The sequence below is a fragment of the Pinus tabuliformis genome, chromosome 9 (genome assembly GCF_031772625.1).
Source record: "Pinus tabuliformis cultivar Carrire ecotype Pingquan chromosome 9, CPIR1, whole genome shotgun sequence".
Taxonomy (NCBI): domain Eukaryota; kingdom Viridiplantae; phylum Streptophyta; class Pinopsida; order Pinales; family Pinaceae; genus Pinus; species Pinus tabuliformis.
The window spans coordinates 365,388,464-365,405,710 of NC_142307.1; positions in this window are offsets into that span (position 1 = coordinate 365,388,464).

The following is a 17,247-nucleotide window of genomic DNA, read 5'->3' on the forward strand; positions in this document are numbered from 1 at the left end:
ACCCCATTTCATTTTCACTTGATTTGGTTAGGCATTATTTATATTTACTAGCTCACTAGTTCTCGAATTTCTAGATTTTTGACTAGTAATGTTTTTCTTTTTAAGGGTTAACGTATGTCTTTTTGAGTGATTCCACTTGGAATAGGGACCTAAGAAATCCTAGTTAATAAAAAAATTTGTCCCATCCAATTTTTATTTGGGTTTATTGGTTATTAAACCCTCACCAATTTCATCATTTCACAAGGAAACTTCTCCAAGCTTTCTGAGCAAATCCATCCATCTCTCGACTTTGGTTTTGAGTTCTAAGTGATCCTAGGAATTTTCCCACTCCATTCCACCCATCACACGCCTTTACTAGGCCTCCCATCACCTCCAAAACATCACATATTTCTCTCACTTGTATCCCATAGGTTCACTGTAATTCCTATAGGATCATCTTGTAGGTTTCTACTACATCTTGTAGGTTTTCCTGAAATGGCATATTTTAAGGCCGAATCGAGAGAAAACCTCTAGGAAGTCACCAAAAGCCTCCCAAGGGTATCCCACACCATCTAATCATCTCCTAACCCTTCCATCGAACCTCAAATATCCTTAATTCACCTGCCACATCACCAAAGGAAATTAGTTTGCATATTTGATTTTGCATGAAAAGAAAAAAAGACAAAAATAGATTTATTTCAGTCTCTTTACTTGCACATTAGTGATGTTTGATGCTTCTTACTTCCATGATTATATAGCAGCATTTGGTTCATGATAATTTATCATTATTTCATATCATAACTTCTAGGTAGTTAATTAGGAAATGTTGTGATTTAGCATTGAATTTTCGTCTCTTTCCTTGCACTTTCATTCTTGCAATAGGTTAAGGTTCCATTTCGAACATTTCATTTTCTGCAATTAGTTTAGGATTTCACTTCAAGACATGCACTCCATTACATCATGATTAGCAGAGGAAGGAAACAATGTATTCCGCACATATAGTGCAAACACCTCCTAAGTTTGTATGAACCCAGGGTTGATAATGAAAGTTGGTAGCCTTTGGAGTTGCAGCATTCTTGTTGCAATACCAAGGCTCATCACGAAGATGATATTTCGTCATGTAAGAATTTCTTTGGAAGGCCATATAAAATAGTAGATTTAGTATTGTTTGAGGATTTAGACTACCTATAGGCTAGAGGTCTTTTTCTTTGACATGACATGTTTTCTTGTATTAGAGTAACATCATTAATATAATTAGTTTACTCTTGGCACCACTACACTATGTATTGGCTTGTTTTCTATTTCTCTTTTATTCCTATCAACACCCTTTAGTCATTAGGGTAATTATTCTCTTCAAATCATTATTACCCGTAGCTTTGTTTCATGGATACTTCAAGGTCTTCACCCTCTTTTCTCGTAAGGACATATTACTCCTCTCCATCGAGTTATAGTACATCCTCCTAGTACTTCATCGAGTCGTCAATCTAATTATGATTTTACTCATTCTTCCTGTTCTTCCTTTGACTACTCAACCTTGTACTGCCACCACGTCAGGAACCAATGTGGGTGCAGGAAACCAGGGTGGTGACCTAGGTAGCAACTAACGGTATGGTCACTCATCCTCCATTGCTTCCATTTATGAATTTTTTGAGTCTCCCCAATTTCTGCTAGCTCATCAATGATTATCTTCTCCATGACCCCACTTGGCCAGCTATTCTTGGCAAACTCCATTTAGAAATCCTAAATTTTAAAGGTAATCATAGAGAAGATCCCACTAATCATGTTTTCTCATTCCACATGTGGTGCTCATCCAATTATATCAATGAAGACTCCATCCATCCTCTTATGTTCCAATGCACACTTACTGGAGTTGTTCCTGAGTGGTATGTCAATCAACCTAGAGCCACTCATTCCACTCTTGTGATCCTTGTGAACACGTTTCTTGCCTATTTCTAGTTACCTCACCATTATGACACTCGTACCAAAATATTGACTTATTTTCGTCAAACTTTCGCCACTCACCTATCCGACGATATTTAGGAAAGGCATAGAAGGAGGAGAATTTGTATAGCTCCTGAATTTGAAGACGGTGTCTCTATGGATTGTTTCCTTAGATCTATTTTTGCCCCCATTACTAAATATGTGACATCACACTCCCCCAAATATGAGGAAGATGCACTTCAGGTAGCCTTAAAATTTGATTTGATCTACACCTAGTCACGTTCAATTTATACTGTCATCCTTGATTTGCCTCTACTTGGTGCTGCTAATGCATCGAGGGAATCACATGTTGTGGATGGCATAGTTGGAATAATTTTACACCCTCAACCATATGCTCCACCTCTAATGAGTTATGGTCAACCTTAGGAAGGGACCAGTTCCTCTTACATTTAACCCTCCCCCAATATTAAACATGGAAACTCTTATCTAGGTCCCAACACGACATATTCATATCCCTAACTGCATCAACAGATGTGAGGGCTAGTTATGGCACCACTTGTTTATCCCAAAATTATTCCATCTCCTTATTATCTATATGTAGTGCCAAGCAATCTAGCCCATCTAGCACTAATGTCCCTATTGAAGAAAGTGTAACTACGTTCAGTCTTCATAATGACATGATCTTTGTAATTGATCTAATAAAAGGAAATAAATTATTTTTGTAATCTTGCTACATGGGTTTCATGAGAAAGAAGTTTCACTAGGTGAATGACTTTTTCTTGATGTATTTAGGATTTATTTATATGTCAAAGAGTCATTTCATGTGTATAGAAAATCTTCATGAGTTTATGTAAATATATACAAGTCTTCAAGGTTGTCTAACAACCCTCCATGACCAAGATCAATGCCTCAAAAGCAAGCCTATCAAAGTCTGCAAGGAAAAAAATAAGAACATGATCATGTCAGCTTCAAATAAATGAATTAAATATATAAATATATGTCATGTTGGCTTGAAGCAAAAGTCATGTCGGTTCATGATCATGTCAGATCATATATGGAATTCTTATCACTATAAATACCCATAAATGGTCAACGTAAAAGTGAGAAGACAAAATTTGTATGCCTCTATAATCTTCACATATTAGGGCAAGCCGCAATAGGGTTTTACTACAGCTTGTTTAGGTTTCAGGTGCAGTCACAACCTGAAAACAATGAGTAGTAAATAACCTTGTATGATGTCAGTAGAATGAGTTAATTTATAAACCCTTTCAGCATGCCTATGATCTGAAGGTGGAATCCTTGGATGGAGAGAGAAGAAAAGGATGTATGTGATATGGGAAAGTCATTGTCTCATTCTCTACATATCTATCTTGGATATATGAACCAAGACAAATTTTGAATGAGGACATAGTAGATGGACTATCCTTAGCCTACACATATAGTATTTTCTTGGCTTAGTAGAGATCACATTCGACTTAAGGATGATACCCCAGTAGTAGCATGATGAATTCTAGCGGTGAAGATCTATATTATCTTGACAGAATCATTAAATGAGAAACCCTTGACATACCTATGAAAAGATACATATAGTATCATTGGTTACCACAACATTTAGATTTAATATGATACAACCTTGATGAATTACAAAGAGCAGTGACAAGGATCACAGTGTAGATCAGTTATCTCATTATCTCATAGCAAAACAGTGATATCAGTGCAACAAGAGATGCATTAGTAAACAATCTCGCTGATACTATTGTGGAGGTGTCTATATTGTAGCAATGGCCTTGATGAAGAAAGAAACAGGGACGATCTTAGTTAAAGTACAACAGTAGTTCAACTATGATGACGTAGATGCAAGGAGTAGTGATGATAATGATCCTAGCAATGGAAAGGAAGAGGATTGATTTCTTGGTCTTGGAGAGGCAGGATGTGTCAAGGGTCATGGTCTTGGTATTCTTCAATGGAATCTCTATAAGAATAATTTTTGCATGGGTTTTCCTTTCCAAGAGGGAGAGGTTTTGGCCCTCGCAAAAAGCCAAACATTTGTATTCTTATCTATTTTTTTTTATAACAATTTGACGAAGTAATCACACATACTAATAATGAGTGGAACATTAAGCTAAGGTAAATTGTATAAACGATTCACAAATTGTTATCAAGTTAAATAATAATCACCTTAATATGTGTGCCCTATATTCTTCAACTGTCCCAAGCCCCCATGATGGCTTCCCATTTGCCACTATAACAACCTCCTCCACAAGGTCAAGTTTATGCTCAGTAGATTGGACACAATACCCCTAACCCAAAGAAAAGGAACAAGGGAAAGGTTAACTGGAGAAATAAAGCTCAAGGTAATCTAGGTAGCTAGGCTCCACCTTCCAATGCACCTTAGGGACCTGAGCTTAATCCTGCAACCCAATGATAGGTCAAACAACGAAGGAAAAACAAGGGTCTTTGTATGAACAACCATTGTGCCTATTGTGACTTCTATGGCCATTATACTCATGAGTAGCCCCTTTTACCTCAGATGGATCAAGTATGGGAAGCTCAAGAAAATTCTTCTTGGGGACCGTAGCCCATCACTCATCCTCCCCGTATTGCTTCATTTCAACTAGTAATTCTTACCAATCCTTTTCCTCACCAAGGATATATTTCTACCCAACCTACATAAGGTCAAGAAACTCCACCATCTAGTCACCATGATTATTAGATTCTTATGATGAATTCTGATGAGGTTGGAACCAAGCAAGTCAACATCCAGACATGATCGTTCCAATACGAAAAGCTACCTACTAAGTCAATTACTGAGTCCCAACCCCAAGTTTTCATTGATCCTTTGTCATCATCCATTATTTCCTTACATATCTCTTTGCCTAAGGTAGAGGTCATTCCCAAGATCCCCAAAGGTTCATTACGCCAAAATTTTGCTTCTACTAAAGCTGCCCATACATATCTTAAAGTAGATGACTTGACACAGTCTGTTGTAGCCATGTTAATGCTGGATGTTCTCCAAATGTGCCCATCCCAATGAAAATATCTACTCTCTTATTTGGGTGTGGTGGATCCCAAAGAAGACCAGATGATTGTATTTCATGTTGACAAGTCAGAAAATCCTCACTTACCTTCATCTGTTTCATTTCAAATACCAGTCTCCATTAGAAACACCATTTCTTAGAGGTGTATCATAGACGAACATGCTTCCACTTGTGCAATGGATAATATTGTTTGGAAGAGACTTAGTTCCACTGATATATCCCTGTCCACCATCACTCTCTATGCATGGGATAGTCATCCTTCACAACCCCTCAGCTTATACAGAAATTGTCTAATCATCGTTGCTGGAAAGATTGTATCTATTGACATTGAAGTCATTGATGCTCCCTTATATTATAACATCCTTTTGGGCCATAGTTATACATATGCTATCTCTATTCGCACATCTGTGGTTCATCGTAAGATGTGATTTCTCCACAATTGAAAGATTCTCATGTTAGGTCCCTATAATACTAGTGATTACCCCATTACTATTTTAGTTGTATCCCTTATTAATATTGTTGTGCCCCTATTGTCCCCATATTGTTATTACTGTGCCCCATAGAATCCCTCTATTGTTATTTTTGTGGCTTTATATTATTATTGTTAGGTCAGCTAGGTTATACTGTGACTCCTTAGACTCCTATATATAGAAAGGAGTTTTTTTCATTTGAATCATCCAAGAATTGTTCATTTTTGTAATGTAAAGGAGGTTTCCCCCTCAAAGAGGCTGAACTTCTAAGATGTTCAACTATCTTTTCTATCTTTTGTGAGCTGGTTTCATAACATTTGGTATCAGAGCTTTGGATTCTAGGGTTTCGCTACTCCAAATAGGTCATCATGGCATTTTCGCTATAAATTTTTTCTGTGATGTCTTAGAAGCTAAAAAAAAAACCATTTGATACAAATTCACACTGAATCTCAGATCCAAATTTCAGAGCTTTTAGCACTATATTCTCAGAGATATGATCTGAGGAAGTTGGTCATTTTGCAAACTCCTGAATTACATTCCAAACAGGTGACCTGGGGAAAATTGTCATAACTTTCTCTTTGAGCATCCAATTGAAATTTCATAAGAATGCACAGAAAGTGAATGGACTTTAGTTTCTTATATATATTTTTTTAGAAACGAAAGGTTGAAACAGTGACTCGTGACATGTCGTACAAGTTTGCTCTACTAAAATAGTCTATAATCAGGTCACTATGGGAGATTTGGCATAATTATTCCCTGGAGAATCCAATTTGGATTAGATTGGTGGTATTGGAAAGAGGACAAAGGGGGCTACCATAGGTCGCAATTTTATAATTGGATGATTTGAAATTACAGAGATACATTAGATTCAATATCAAGCTCCTACAAAGTGAAAAAAGGTGTGTAGTATTTTTATTATTTTTGCATAAGCTTGGTTTGAAAAATTAGTTTGAAGGAATTCCAAAGGCGTAGTAAAGCATTATTATCAGTAATTTATGCCTCGAGGAAAGAAAATTCAAACACCTAGTAAGCAACCAGAAAGCTCTAGCATGACTCATGAAGAAGAGGAAGAAATGCAACATGATATATCAAAATTATTAGACCAGGTGCAACAAGTGTCACTTGCACAAAAAGGAACATAATCTAAGATGGATGGTTTAGAGAAAGATGTAGAAGCTAAGATGGATGGTTTAAAGAAATGCATAGAAGCTAAGATGGGTTTGTTTAAGAAAGGTGTAGAAGCTATGATGAATGACGTGGAAGCTAAGATGGACGATTTGAAGATAGATTTGAAGACTGATTTGAAGACAGGCATGGAAGATTTGAAGATAGGCATGGAAGATTTGAAGACAGATTTAACAAAGTTTCTACAAAAAATGCTTACTAATGGTCAAAGGGTAGTAAAGGAAACTCATGATGAGAACAAAAGAAATGTTAATAATGATTTCATAGACTCTAATGTTGGATTGAAGACCCACCATATTCCAAAAATCGATATGAGAAAGTTTGATGGCAAGGATCCTACAACATGGATATTACAGATGGAGCAATTTTTCGATCTCAATAATGTGCAAAACACACAAAAGGTACGTATTGCAGCTTTATATTTGGAGAAAAATCGGTTTCTATGGTATCAATGGCTTTTCTCTCGTAAACAAATTATCACTTGGGCAATTTTTCTGGAAGAATTGATAGCACATTATGAGGATACAAAAAGAAACACTTTTTTTGGCCAATTGATAAGTCTCAAACAAAAGGGTTCAATAATGGAGAACATTGAAGAGTTCCAAAAATTGAACATAAGTGTAAAAAATATTCCAGAGGAGTATAGGATTGATGCGTTCATAGACACTTTAAAGGATAATATCCAACATGATGTTCACCTTTGGGAACCTGATTCATTAGAGAAGGCATTAGGTTAGCAAGAAAAATGGGAAGCAAAATTATGGCAACTAGGAAGCATACCACTCACAACTATAAAGATGGAAGTGTTGTTGCCCCTAGTCTTCCACAACCTATAAGGTTGATGCCACAACAATTGGAAGAAAAAAGAGCAAAAGGGCTTTGTTACAGTTGTGATAGCAAATACACTAAATGTCACAAGTGTGTTGAGAAGAAATTATTCTACATAGATTGTGAAGAGGAAGAAGAAAATGAGCAAGAAAGGAAAAAGAAGAGGATATACTCCAGGAACAAAGCCTAGATAAAGAAGAAATGAATACAACCATATCTTGTAATGCATTGGTTGGAATTACCATTCCTCAAACCATCAAGATAGAAGGACAAATCAAGAAGAAAAATGTAATAGTGTTGATTGATTCAGGAAGTACCCACAATTTTATTCATTTGAAGATAGCAAAAGAATTGAATTACTTCCTATATCCAACACCAAAGTGTCAAGTGATGATTGCAAATGGAGGAATGATAAACTGCTCTGGAGAGTGCCATAATATCAAGCTACCCATGGGAAAATATGTATTAACTAGCCTAATGCTTTCCATTCTAATGGGAGGTGTTGATGTTGTACTAGGAGTCTAATGGCTACAATCCTTGGGTACAATAGCTTTTAATTTTCAAGAAATTTTGATGAAATTTTCTGTGGAAGGAAAGGAAGTTGAATTAATTGATATTGCAGGGAAACCAAGAAAGATAATTAGCTCTAACGGTATGACAAAGCTTCTAAAAGAGCTACAAAGAAGTGTAAATGCACAATTATGTTCACTAGATGTTTCCACATCGGAATCATCTATTTCTCCAGATCTCCAAAAAGTCTTGGACAATAATTCCAAGGTATTTGAGACTCCCAAAGGTCTCCCACCTATTTGTGATCATGATCATGCTATTCATCTGATTCCAGAAAGTGTTCCTCCAAACATCAGGCCATATAGATATCCCTATGCCAAAAAGAGTGAAATTGAACGTATGGTTGCAGAAATGCTAGAGGCTGGTATAATTCAACCTAGTCAAAGTTCTTTCTTTGCTCCATCAGTATTGATGCATAAGAAGGATGGATCATGGCACATGTGTCTATATTATAGGGAGCTCAACAAGCTCACTATTAAATATAAGTTTCCCATTCCTGTCATTGATGAATTATTGGATGACTTGCATGGATCAATTTACTTCACCAAGTTGGATCTTCATTCAGGATATCATCAAATCAGAATGAAGACTGAAGACATTCTAAAAACAACATTTAGAACTCATGAGGGTCATTATGAATTTTTGGTCATGCCTTTTTGCCTTACCAATGCACCTTCTACATTTCAAGGTTTGATGAATTCCATTTTCAAACCCTGCATTAGAAAATTTGTGTTAGTATTTTTTGATGATATATTAATCTACAACAAGTCTTGGAAGGATCATGTTGAACATATTGACAGGGTGCTACAACTATTGGAGGAGAAACAATTATATGCAAAAGGATCCAAATGTTTCTTTGGAGTACAAGAGGTGAAATATCTGGGTCATATTGTATCTCATGAAGGAGTTAAGGTAGACCCTAGCAAAATTAAAGCCATTAAGGAATGGAAAATCCCCACATCCATAAAACATCTGCGAGGATTTCTCAGGTTGACAAAGTATTATCCCAGGTTTGTTAAGAATTATGGGAGAATATTAGCACCTCTAACAACATTATTGAAGAAGGATGCATTTTCATGGACTCCAGAAGCAACAAAGGCCTTCAAATATCTTAAAGAGGCAATGTGCCAAGCACCAGCCTTAGCTACACCGGACTTCACAAAAACCTTTATTGTGGAATGTAATGCTTCATGAAATGGAATTGGTGCTGTTTTAATGCAAGCTGAAAGACCCATTTCTTTTGAAAGTCGTCCAATCAAGGGAAAGTTTTACACAAAGCTATTTATGAGAAGGAAATGTTGGCAATACTACATGCTCTTAAAAAATGGCGATTCTACCTAATGGGAAGACACTTCAAGGTAAAAACAAATCATGATAGCCTTAAATACTTTTTAGAACAAAGATTATCCCCTGAACAACAACAAAAGTGGGTTACAAAGATGTTGGGTTATGACTTTGAAATCATCTACAAAAAAGGGAAGCAAAATGTGGTGGTAGATGCACTCTTAAGAAATGATGAGGATGTGGAAGCATTGTTGTGCGCCATTTCTATTATCCAACTAGATTGGATAAACAAAGCAAGGGAGGAATGGAAGAATGATGAAGAAGTGTGGGAACTTATTAAAAAGTTACAACACGATTCCAGTACATCTGATACATTTAGCTGGCAAAATGATTCATTATGGTACAAAGACCACTTATACCTCTATAAGAATTCTAGACTCAAACAAAAGATTCTTATGGAATTGCACACTTCTCCCTTATGAGGGCACTTAGGATTTTTAAAAACTTACCACAAGGTTAAGAAGGAATTTTTTTGGGATGGCCTTAAATTGAATATTCAAAATTTTGTGGCAGAATGTTTGGTTTTCCAACAAAATAAAGTGCAAACAATTAATACCCCGAGTCTATTACAACATTTATCCATTCCGAGCCAATGTTTGGAGGAGGTTTCAATGGATTTTATCATAGGTTTACCCAAGTCTGAGGGAAAGAGTGTCATCATGGTGGTAGTTGATAGACTTACCAAATATGCACACTCTTGTGCATTATCACATCCATTTAAAGCCAATATAGTTTATACTTCATTTATTGAAACAATTCAAAAGCTACATGGAAATCCAAAGATTATTGTAAGTGGCAGAGATCCCATTTTCACTAGAAATTTTTGGACAGAATTATTTTCCTGTCTTGGTACTCAGTTAGCTCATAGCTCATCTTATCACCATCAATATGATGGGAAAACTAAGATAGTAAACAAATGTTTGGAAGGATATCTTCATTGCTTTGCTTTGTATCTGATAGACAGACACAATGGGTCAAATGGTTGCCTCTGGTTGAATGGTGGTATAACACTTCCTTCCATGCAACAACAAAAATGACCCGATTTATGGCACTTTATGGATATCAGCCACCATCCATCACATCATATTTAAGAGAAAATTCTAAGGTTCAAGCAGTGGAACATCACATCGAACATCAACAACAAGTCCTCCAACTCTTAAAGGATAAACTCATGTTGGCACAGAATAGAATGAAACAACAGGCAGATCAACATCCCAGTGAAAGAAGTTTTGATGTAGGTGATTGGGTATTCCTACGACTAAAACCATATAAACAAATGTCCCTCAAGCAAGCTAACAAGGATAATAAATTATCACCAAAGTATTATGGTCCGTATAAGGTGTTTCAAAATATTGGTATGATGGCATACAAATTGGACTCCTTGCAGCTTCTCGAGTGCACCCAGTTTTCCATGTTTCATGTTTAAAGAAGGTTATAGGCAACAAACTCCTAGTTCAAACAATATTGCCAGAACTTTATGAGAAAGGAAAAATGATATTGGAACCGGAAGAAGTCACAGAAACAAGAACTCGACAGCTATGAAATTGATCAATTTCGAAGTATCTCATCAAGTGGAAGAACTTATCCACTGAAGATTCCACATGGGAGGATGAGAATTTTATACAGAAGCATCCAAAACTACTCAAGCATTGACGATAACACTTTTTTGAAGGAGAGGGGCATGTTAGGTCCCTATAATACTAGTAATTACCCCATTACTATTGTAGTTGTATCCCTTATTAATATTGTTATGCCCCAATTGTCCCCATATTGTTATTAATGTGCCCCATAGAATCCTTCTATTGTTATTTTTGTGGCTTTATATTATTATTGTTAGGTTGGATGGGTTATATTGTGACTCCTTAGACTCCTATATATAGAAAGGAGGTTTTTTCATTTGAATCATCCAATAATTATTCATTTGTGTAATGTAAAGGAGGTTTACCCCTCGAAGAGGCTGAATTCTGAGGCGTTCAACTATCTTTTCTATCTTTTTGTGAGCTGCTTTCATAACACCTCACCCTCAATCAGCTAATGTACTATGATCCTAAATCTCAGACTTCACCTTAGTCCAACATCTCTACTATGACTGATAATAATACTGTCTCATCCATCATGAATGTTTTTCCTGGAGTCTACAAAGATTCCACTGTGTTTAGTGTTTATCGCCCACCACCTACTCCTTCTAATCCTAGCACATCTAGTGTTTTCATGCTCTCTGCATCATGGGTAACCCACGCACAATATAGTATGCCTTCACAACAACTAGGACCTCCATAAATTGTTTTTCCCAACTCAACCCAGCCGTCTGGTACTACTCCTCAAGGGCCATTTCTTTCTGCTAGTATCTCTCCTAATCCTTTTCCACCCGGAACCATTCCACCATGTCTTAACCATCTCGAAGGAGTCCCTCCAAGCCATTATCGTTATGGTAAGATACCACTCTTATCTCCACCGTTGGGATTTTATTCTACACCTCTCATTACCACATCCAGTTTGCCTAACATTTCCTTGTTGATCCCAGTCTAGTACATTGATCCTCCTACAAACACTCCCACCAATCAATTCCAAACTTATATTTCTTTGAGCCCAATTAAAATTGTTTTTCCTACCCCTGCCTCTACTTCAATTCCACAACAATCGAAATAGGAACCTACTCCTATTGTAAAAGTATCTGGCCAGGGGGGGAAATCCTAGAAAAATGGAACCAAAGACATGACACCCCCAACAACTCCAACTCCTCCTAAGCTGCGAAAGCCTATTCCTCCATGTGCTTTGTCTAATTTTGTCAGTCATTCCACCATTAATTTTCCTAAACTCTCTCATGTCAAGAATGTGGTTTCGGATACCTTCCTTCATTCTAACATTCCTGAGGTCCATGTAACCTTATTTGAGTCAGCTAAGAAGAACATATCCTTACAAATGAATCACCCATGTCCTTTTTTTCATAATTATGTCCATTATTCTCACCAATGTCCCCATCTCAAAGGTCACTCATAGTGATTCCACCTCTCCTCTACCTATGAATTCTGGTCCCACACCTAATCCAGAATAAGATGTCTCTCAACCACTGACTGTGATCCCTCCCCTTCATGTCGAGATGACAAATAGTACCACTATCATTTTATACTTGTAGTCATCCATGAGATCTATGCATTGGAACTCTCTTGATGTCTCATATTCTGATTATGTTGAACCTTACTTGATGAACACCATGGTGTCAACATTTATAGATACTCCATATACTAATCATATATCTTCCCACCTCGACGATGCATATGTGAACCTTGTCTCTTAGTAAGATGCCTCACATATCTCTTCTTCATCTTGTGATCTCTCTTCCTCCCATCCCCACATCTTACCTTCTAATGAAGACATCATGGAAGCCATCACCACCTGTAATTATCCTTGGGATGATATCCATCATCATGCATACTTCCTTCCACAGCAAACTCATGACCAATATGTTGTGGAGTTGAACATTATCCTTATGTACCTACGAGCCCAAAAATTCACACCCCATCTCACTCATGATGATCAATGATGTATTCAACACCAAGCCCCTCATTATGTCCTCAACGATGTTGATATTTATCATCTTAGTGTTGACACTATCATTCATCATTGTCTCTCCCATTCATTCTCTTCTTGAGCATTTCAAATGGATCCATCATTCACACCTTATATCGGTTATGCCAATGATGTGAGTCACTTGACCAAGAATCTAGCCTCGGCAGCTTGGGCCATTTTCACCCCCTTGGATTTGTTACTCCACTCCAATAACATTTCCATTGGATCTGCCACCAATGACTAGGCCAAATATGACGTTGTGATAGGTTTGTTATTTGATGTCCTTGATCATCGCACTTCACCTTCATATTTATCTTTATTCCTTACTATTTGTCATGGAAGTAAAACAACATTTACGAAGTTCATAATCCTATCCTATTTAGAAAATTGCTACGAGTTAAGCTTTTGGCACGTGAATTTGAATCCATTACATCCAATCATGTTTCTAAAGCCAAAATCACTTTGTAGATACCATCTCAAATAACATTATAAATTGGAATTTATCACATGCATATGCATGAAGACATCCATAAACATATGGTGAACCATAATCATCACTTAAAGATGCATAATTATAAATATATATCGTAATACAGTGTTTTGACTCCACTACTCTAAATACATATGACATTCTCATTCGCTTGTTATCATAAAAAAGAAATGGGCAGCCACATGTCCCTATGCCTAATTAATATCATATGGAGGATCCCAAGCCGATGGCTCCATCCCACCAACCCATAGATCTCGTACTACAAAAACATATATAACAGTGTGTCGCATGATTCCTCACTACTCCGAGGGAAGACTCACTCACTCATTACTATACCTATCTTCTTGTTCATGACACTCAAACTCTACCACCCTGGTTAGTAGGACATCAAATATACATTGGAGATCCTCCGGTAGAGCATCACTCCCTAATGTCTATTTTGATGTGCCCCCACCGTGATTTATAGCCCCAAGCGTTGAGGCTTCTCCCACATATCCTGTCGGACTCACATGTGTTATATTTGCATACAACAAAGGTTGTAAATCATTAACACATACACATATTTATTAAAATTTAAATGCATCAAATATATAGCAACTTTCACTTACTATCTGGACGCATGGTCATCCCAGCAGAAGTGGTAAGTTAGGATCCCCTTAATAGTTCTGCCACTATACAGATAGTCAACTATGTACATTGGTATTTGATCACAATGATAAAAAAAAAATGTAGGCCGGAACACTTGTCTAACTCCCCCTCCTCTACCTCATTATAGTATTTTCCCCTAGCGATGCATCATGGGCTCTTGAAGGCCGCCCTCACAGATTTGTACATGAGGTCGAATAGTGGGGATATTCTCAAATAGGAGTGAGCATAGAATTCTCCCAAATGAACAATTATCATTGGTCCTCCATCTAGATAGCGTCAACTATCATTTTAGAAATGAAAACATCATCTTGACCCACCCATAAGAGGCACTTGTTAGCACACTCTCAACCAACATCAACTACCCCATAGTGACATGGTGGAAGGCATGACTACCCATGATCCTCAACACTATTGCGGTTGTAGCTCATGTCTTAAGGCTCTCTAGGTCATTAATCTGGATGGTCATTCCCTTTGCACGACTACCCAGTACACATTGGAAATCAACGAACTCACCTATATGCCTCCCATGATGTAGAACTAGATGTATATCCCCTACCACCCCAGGCAGAACAATCATATTATAAAATATATGTCTTGGATTGTGATCTCAATCCTATGACCTTGTACTATAAAGGCCCCCTGATATGGGTCCTAGTAACTCACAATCTTTGATATCAAGGGCTCACTAGCTCTCATCAAAGGGTTCTCTGTGAACTTTAGCACATCATACTGTGCCAGCATGCCTCTCACTTCTTGGTTCCCTTTAATCTCAACATAGAGAGGCTCCAAATAACGTTCTCACCATGACACCTTAAGCTATGTCATACCTGTAAAATACCAGTATTTTTTTTACTTCAAAGTAAAAGGGATACATGTCTAGTACTTAGCTTGAACTCACCATAGACCACCAATCCTACCCATTCTCTTAGTCCACAACATAGTTTTTTCCATCAAAATTGTTTTTCGTGCACTTGTGGGCCCTGTTTGTGCATTCCATAATGCAGAAAAGGACCCCAAAAGTGCGTTGCAACTGTAAGGATGAGTAGGGGTTCCTAATAGTGACCTGAAGCCCTAATCTAAAATTTTGTTCCATTGAAAATGATCGGGGGTAAGGTTAGGAAACCTACCTCGAACTTGTAGATCCTTATTCTAATAGTTGGTTTGTCCACTATTATTTCCACAAGATTTAGGGCCTTATCCTCCACTCCAAATTCTCCACAACTCACCATAAAAATGAATTGGATTTGGGGGTAAAAAGCCGTTTTATAGGAAAAACCCTATTTTTTTCGTCACCCATTGCGACCAAACCAGAGCTCCATTTGACAAACTGTCAACACTACTAGAAAGCTCTCACCAAGTTCTATAATGGGTCTCCCTTTATTTTTGGTAATTTTACACTTCATCAGGAAGCCATTTTTTCCATGAACTCTCACTTTACCACTTATTAAAATCAAATTTCTTCACTTGAGGCACCTGTACTCTGGTACCACTTTAACTTTACACTAGTTGACTTACATGTCGATTTTCGTGATAACTCATCATCATTTACTCTTGTTTTCATCGTCTCTATTTCTATCAAGATATGAGCTATAGATCTAATCCTTAGCAAATTTAGTTATCAATCCAGGATCATTAATTATTTGAAGGTATCATGAAAACTCTATATAGGCCATAGATTCCCTACCCATTATTTATAATTCATGAAATACAAGGCCCAACTAATACTTAAATCAAATAACAAAAAAGTAAATAATAATAACGATGACTTAGAGTAACAACAATTCAAAATTATAACAACATTATATAACAATAAAGCACAAACAACAAAACATTAATAGAATAATTAACACGTACCAATTCATAGAAATAACTCTAATAGTGCCTAATCAGGAGAGTGGGCCCAACTCTTTGATCAAGGTTGTGACCAAGAGCAAAGATCATATGAGACTACAAAATAATGGAATTTGCATTAATAAAAAAGGAATTACAATTGAATTATGTTGTGACACATCTCCCGCAAAAGTATATCATTTTGTTGTGATGAGCCTTACTTATACAATTAATTATGTCATGAATAGGATATAACAAACTCAGAAAAGGTGCTATTCATGCCTTCACATAAATATACAATAGTTTTTCAAGTGGAAACATAATGTCAAGATAGCAGTCAAGGTCGATTGTCAGCTTCTTGGTAGTTGAATAGTTCAAACAATCTCATGCTTAAATAGTGCTCCAAACTCACTAACAACATCATGCTGACTCATATCTTTCTGAGATCATTCATTTTGATTCTACAAGAAAACTCAATCAGCAAGCCATCTAAGTAACATTCCGCTAATACTACACTTCATTAATCAATGTTTCAAGAAGACATGTGGTGGGCTCAAGTATTGCAGCAATAATGCTGCAACTCCTGGGACTCCCTTCTTTACTCTTATCAACTCAGTAGTTCATAACAAACTTGGAAGCGACGATGCTGTATGCACAAGTACTAGCTCTTGTTGTGGCTGTCACTTGGTCAGCTGGCACAAGTCCGCTAGGAGCTTAAGCCAACTTCTATGAGCTCTTAGAAGAAGCTTTTTAATTGATGGATGAAAGCTAACTCAAACAAGGCTAATCTACTTGCAGAAAGAAACTGGAAAGCTGAAAGGAAACACAAACCCTGGCAACCCCTAATTTTACTAGCTAGCCCTACTGATGCAAGAAAGAGGATGCAAGCTATTGAAAGATATGCCATTTACTTCTAGGAAGGTAAAATGCATGTGTCTAAACTAATTCTACCGTAACATCTGGAAAAAAAACATCTTTTTTGTATTTTTGAATCAGTTGTCAGAATTATCATGCATGTGCTTTGACTATTTTGATTGTGCAGAGGTGGATTGGTGAGAGGAAATGCTTGCAGATGGTTGGGAAGGTTCAAAGAGGGCCTAAGGGGTCCCTAGTACCCTTCCAGAGAGTTTTACAAAGTTTGGCTATCAAGAAACCGCATTTGTGAGCTTCTACAAGAAGTCTGTAGGGGTTCTACAGGATGTTCTGTATTTTCTACATGATTTTCAAAAATGGGATTTTGGAGGGTGGATGGAGGGAGAAAGGTGGAGAAGTGAGTATGGAGGTAGGATAAGGGTGTGAGGGGGTCCAGGACTTGGTGGATGGAGCTAAGGAGAGATGAAGATGGCTGGATTTG